Here is a 6,664-nt window from a genome sequence, read left to right on the forward strand (position 1 = left end):
ACTTCCTCCCTTTTCCATATCTTTCGATTCTTTATCACACATAGTATACGTAGATAACTTAAACTTCAAAAGATGACGAATAGCAATTGTAATTTCAATTTTTTTTACCCACCTTTTATAATTTTATCGAAATATTATAGTAGGAGAAATTCTTGAATACAATTTTTAAAAGTGAATTTAAAAAAAAAAAAAATAGTTTATACTGATTTGTGAAATATTTTCTTGATTCTTCATTCATATTTCTAGTACGAGAAATTTTTTTGTGGAATTTGTTGGGATCAATGTTTTTTTTTTTTTTTTTAAACGGTTTCTACGTACCGATTTGTGAAATATCATGGAATATTATTTCTCCAGAACAATTGATGCAGAATTCGTACGATTTTCAAGTATAGAAATGAAATTTTTCGACAATCCGAAACTTCAACCCCCGCGATTTTTTCTACATACGTATAGAATTTCCAAGTAATTTTTTGAGGGTTGCGTTAACCGCCCTATGAAAACAAACGTCGTCCTTTTTCGCCCTGGGATTTTTGTCGCCGAAGCAGGTTTCCTGGTGGTTGTGTCCTGCAGGTACAATTCGACGGTGTCCTTCCACGTCACCTCGAGCTTTGACTTTCGCGAAAGAAAAACATCCCCTCATACGCGATTAGGTACAATATCGAGTTCGGGATTTTGCGGGGCTTGTTATACGGGCTAAACCATGAAATCCGGGTTAAGGATCGAGCTCACCTCCGTCAAATCGATTAGTAGGTCATTCATTCGTTTCGCAGTTTTCTCTGGGTCACAATAAGCTCCTGTTGCTGGTGCCGGTGCTTAAGCTTTGAAAAATAAATTCGTAGCCGGAAATATTCTCTTTCCGGGATAATTTTGTTTACTTTTAACCTTACTGTCTACGCGTCGAAAAGTCAAATTTTACTGCAGAATAATAGATTATTTTAGAATAGTGTAAGAGTAAGGGCGGTAGGAAAGGTGGAAGAATCGAGGCAGGAAACCGCCGGGAAACGGAAGGAGACTGGAGCAAAAAGAAACGCAAGAAGAGAAAAAAAAAAAAACGAAATAAAACAACACTTGAACCGAAAATCAGGTGCCGACCCGTTTCAGGCACGTTTATAAACATTTTGACGGAATTTCTTTAGCTCAAATTTTAACCCCCTCTCAACCGAGTTTTCGTTAAGCTTTTCATTTTCCGTTTTCATATGCAATTTCACTTATACATCTTTATTCGTTTCTAAACCCCTTAATGGGATCAAAACCTTGACGGTTTTATTGTATAAGAACGATGATTGTTGTAATTTTTCATTTTCACATAACCGGAAGAATCGATAAGCAATCGTTGTGGCTTATCGCTTATTCTATTATTTGATGATTCGTTTCGTCGTTTTCCATTGAATTGAAAACGTATAGTGAAAATGTCGGTATAAAAATATTACCACTAATTGTATTACGATTGGTTGTTTTTTTTTTTTTTTTTCTTAATGCAGGTATTCGGTTTAAAGTTTATTATTGTTATAGATTTTCATTATTCTTACTTATAATTACTTTAAATACATTTTGTATAGTAAATTCCTCTTTTCCGCAACAGGTTACGTATGTTCATCTGTACATTCATTGTTTCTGGCTTACCGATTAAAATTGCAACGAATATAAAGCAATCGTATAAGAAACAGAAAACAAAAAAGAAATTTTTGAAACACAGGTATGTAAGCGAAGTCGCAGAGGTCAGATCGAAAACATCAGGTATACATATATTTGTGTGAATTTGAAACCGTTTTTATTTTTCTTTTTTTTTTCCCCCGTACAAAGAAAAGAGGATAGAAATAAAGTAAGGGAGAAGAAAACAAATAAGGAATGCCTAGAGATGGGGAAAAAAGTAAATAAAAAAAGGAGGCATCGGAAGAAAATTTTCGCTAATTTGTTAGGAAAGTAAAATGACACGTTGGTAAGATATCGGTGTGTAAACACAAAAGTGAACGTTGTATGTGTGTAACGATAGGTATGTATTTACAATACATACAGCGTGTGTGTTTTACATTCAAAACTTGACGTCCCTTGTGCGAGGAGGGTTTTAGGGTTGAGATAGAATTCTGTGTTTCGGGGAGGAGATTTTCGTTTATTTATTATTTATAGGACCAATCTAGAGGACGGTGATAGAAGAATTAATAAAATATTGAAGTAATTAAGTATTGCAAGGCAAAGTTTCGGAAATGTTGAAAATAAAAATCACTCCAACAAATATGTGTATACTAGGTTGGTGTTTGATTTTGTCATGTCGAAATTTCTTCGCGCTCATCCCTCAAAAGTACACCAACATTATATGTTATAGAAAAAAATCTGGCGAAATCACCGATTTTTTTTTTTTTTTTTTTGATAACTGCAAAGACATGTAAAGATAAACAAAGGTCTTGAAGAAAAAGGAAATTCTTTGCTGAAAATAATAAATAGATGTTGAAAAAAATATCGTGATCGAAACTTTTGAATTCTTATTTATTATATTGAGCGAAGAATTTCCTTTTTCCATAAGACCAATCCCACTGAGTTCCCTGACCGTTAAAAGTTTGGATTCGTCGGACGAAATTTCTTGCCGCACTAAAAGTTGGATAGCGGAGTCAAAAATAGAGATATCCAAATTTTCGAAGCGGGGTCTTAAAGGTGACAAATTCACCTTCATTTTCCTATCTCAGAAAATTTTTAATAATTTTTTTTTTTTTGGCACTCGTTACGCGCTTTTGATCAAAAACCTGAAAAAATGGATGCCTTTGCATATTCGTACACTGAGAAAAATTTTTAGTTCCAATTACCGCTCAGTCCTTAGCTATTTTCATTTGTTACCACAATCTAAAAATATAGTTCTAGGTAAAAAACGAAAATTAGTTTTCGCAAAATCGTTAGGCGTTCCTCGTTTTTCGTAATTCCAACAATATTCGAACAGTTTTGTTTTTTTATAACGATACCTGATTTACTTAATTTTTCTAGTTAGTATAACAAATGAAATTTTTCCCAGTGTATGCACCACACCAGGTCTTTGTTTGCGGGTTTGTGTTGGAACCTCCACAACCTACACGCGTATGTATGTAACCAAGGTGCGATGTAAAAAGGTGTGTTTTGAGTGCCCGTTGCAGACTACCTGCCTTAGCAGCAGCCCAAGACTAACTTATCTTCAAATTTGGGTATATATTAAGTGAGTAGTTTGAGAGGAGATGAAGGGGCGGCGGCCACCCACGTCGACGAGGCGAGAGATCCCGTCCCAGGTAAGAGTTCACAATACGCATCGTGTGGAGGAGGTAAAAAAGCACAAACACACACGTACCAAATACTACGGTTTGTACGACACGCGAACTGTATTATTTTTCAAATAATGATCCGAGTTAATGAACGTTTGTTTGTCCAACAACTGGCTGCAGCAAGTTGCAAATTATCGAAACTATTTTTGTATTATATCTACGGGGCATTCCGTGCCAACTCTAAATGGGTCTCATCCTTGTCTTCTTTGATTTAGCTGCGTAAAGTCACTTGCCTCGAAGCTACGAAAACACACGTGTAAGTTTTACAATCAGTTACTTCATTTTTTACGGCTGCAGTAATAATTGAAGAAACAATTTTAATCTTGGCAAAGTTGTTGTTTATAATATTAGGAGAACATATCCTGAAAATTTCCATCATTTTTATCATTATTTTTTTCTCATGTATAAGCTTAATAAAAATCATGAAAAAATTTTGAAATTTTCTAGAATTTCTTCCTATCATTGCAAGCAATTGCAATTGCCATGATTCAATCAAATCGTTACTTTAATTTAAATGAAATTTATAAAAAACGAAAAAACTTGTCTAAGCACCACACGATAATGGGATCTTAATATTTACTATTTTTTCCGCAAGCATTTAATTTTTACGTGTCGATTTTTTTTTGTTTCATTTTCATTGTGCCTTGATCTAATTAGATTGCAGAATCATTATTTTCATCATTCCATGATCTATTTAGATCGGGGAACAGAAAAAAAGAACCTCCGATTATGTCATTGAAAAACTAAAACTAAAAACTTGTGGAAAAAAAAAACGGCAACTATTGAGATCCCATTATCGTGTGGGTACTTAAAAATCACATTTCAATTCATAAAAAGAATCTGTGTGAATTGTTCCAGATTACTAAAATTTACGTCTTCGGAATCGGTTTTTCGATTTCTTATTTTTGAATTTCATCAGTGGCTAAGAAAGTGTGAGAAAACAAAATAGTAAAATATTTTGATTCGATAAGACTCGTCATACTAAAAAATGATTAAAATCGAAGAGACTGAGGGTACATGGTCCGCTCATTTTACGTGGAATAACCCATATATACCTAGTCAATAATTTTAGCAAAATTTCGCGCCATATTCGCCCCGTTTTTATACTTTTATACGATAATAAGTGTAAAGCGTGCGGAAAGAGCAATTTGTTATATCTGCAATGATGTACCTATTATATAATGCGGATGTATCAATATTTTATACATATTGTATGTATAACGCTGTATACCTGACCTGCGGTTGTTTACCGGGACAATATTTTCATCTCACAAACAATTGAAAAGCTTTACACAAACAATTTCATCCGCGCGCTTTGCATTGTGCGGCTTTTATACACACACACACACACACACACATATATATATATATATATTAAATTGTATTAAATATCAACTAAAGAGTTCCACGAGCATCTTACTTAAGACACAAACTGATCCGCTGGCAGTTGTAAACACGAAAAAAATTTTTACTTACAATTATCCATCATAAATTCAATAAAAAGGAAAAAACAGATTAAAAAACGGCCACGCTAAAAAAAATGTATCAGGATCAAAAAATAATTGTAGAGAATTTTCTAAATAGCCAAAATAAAGGCTAATTTATTCTCTTTAAAACGCTGCTCGGAACGTTCGATTATCTTTATTTTTGAGTCCGCTATCTAACTTTTAGTGCGGCAAGAAATTTTTAATCTGCAAATAGTGTAAGAAAAATATTTGCCTGAACTAACGAATTTCAATTTGAATACGTGTAACTTATGTAATTATTATATATTATTCAAAATTTGGTATTATACTTATATTGATATTTTTTCATTGTAACTAATCTCGTGAAGTTATGATTATTTTAATCCAAAGCTTATACGTATTATTTAGTACGAAAAAAGGTTATTTATTTTTCTTGATGGATCAAAAAATAATTTTATACGAACAAACGAATTTTACGGTTAAATATCTGATCTGATCGAATTCGGATTTGTTGAATCGAATGAATTTCCTTGTAGTTGATTGAACGCATGGTAACTCTGCAATCAACTAATATTTATACAACTATTAAGGGTGTTTGAGTAGATTATGCAATTTAAACTCTATCGTTCAAATATTATTACTATATTATCAGTAATTTGTTTATTCGAAAATAATATTTTATCAATAAATATAACAAACGCGTATAGATCTAAATAAATTTGCTAGTTTCTGGTAAACTTTATTTCAAACAAATATTGACTAGTCAAATCAGTTATAAATAAGATTATTATAATCTCAGGTTTCTTGGCTCGCATCATTTAGTTCTCGAACTTATAGACTGACTAATAATATTGTAATAAATTTCGAACAAAACAATTAACAAAAATTCGAAATCGATTGAATATTAAAAATCATATCTGTTATTAGGTGTATTGGTAATTATTTACATTTTGATGTTAATCACATATTTGTTAATTCCATGGTTGACTTTCTCCATCTTTCTCACGATCAGTTGTTAAATATATAAACAGTCAAGTACACAGTTCCGCAATGAAATATTATTTCTGTCGTTAGTGTTCGATTATAATTTGTAAGCAAAAATGGCGTTTTATTAGAAAAAAAAAGTAAAAGAAACACAGGATAAAAACATACGTGTTACATATTTTTTATTACTGTTATTATAAATTACACATAATTACAAGAAGGAGAAAAAGAAAAGTTCGTTATGTTGTTTTTTTTTTTTTTTTGTAACATTTCAAGAAAAGGAGAATTTATTCACTCGCGTTAGCTGCTTCTATTCTCTGAAGAGTTAGAGATTTCGACAATTAGCGTTAAACAAACTTTCCCACTTGTATGAGTTTTGCGAAGAGCTAAGAAGAAAAAAAAAAATTCCATCACGAAAAATATCGTTATCAGTTCACACATGTGAAGAATCAGTAGTTTCGTCAAACGTTGCGCGAAGTATGTTCCAAAAATAAAACCTCGTGATTATATTCGTTCGGAAATTTTGGTGGTTTTGAAGTTATCGATTTTGGGATGACTTTTATCAAAATTGACAACAAAAACAATAAACACATCACTGTAATATTTAATGTCATTGTCAGACCTTTGTAACCGTAAAAACTATAAGATGATGGTAGAAGAAGCTCCGCCGTTTATCACCAACACACAATTATACATACGTACATACACAAAGCTTAGATAAAAAGTGTATTACATATATTTGAAATCATAACAAATATGCAATGCAGATATGTATACATCTATACGCGTTCTAATCGCGTCTATTATAATGGTAGATATCTGTTATTTCAAATGGCAATAGAACTGCAGTGACAGCTCGACTGTCACGTTGATGTAACTTGGCTGCATCAACTTGATACAGAGACTTATTACACGGTCTATCGATAAGCGGTT

The sequence above is a fragment of the Neodiprion virginianus genome, chromosome 7 (assembly GCF_021901495.1).
Source record: "Neodiprion virginianus isolate iyNeoVirg1 chromosome 7, iyNeoVirg1.1, whole genome shotgun sequence".
Classification (NCBI taxonomy): domain Eukaryota; kingdom Metazoa; phylum Arthropoda; class Insecta; order Hymenoptera; family Diprionidae; genus Neodiprion; species Neodiprion virginianus.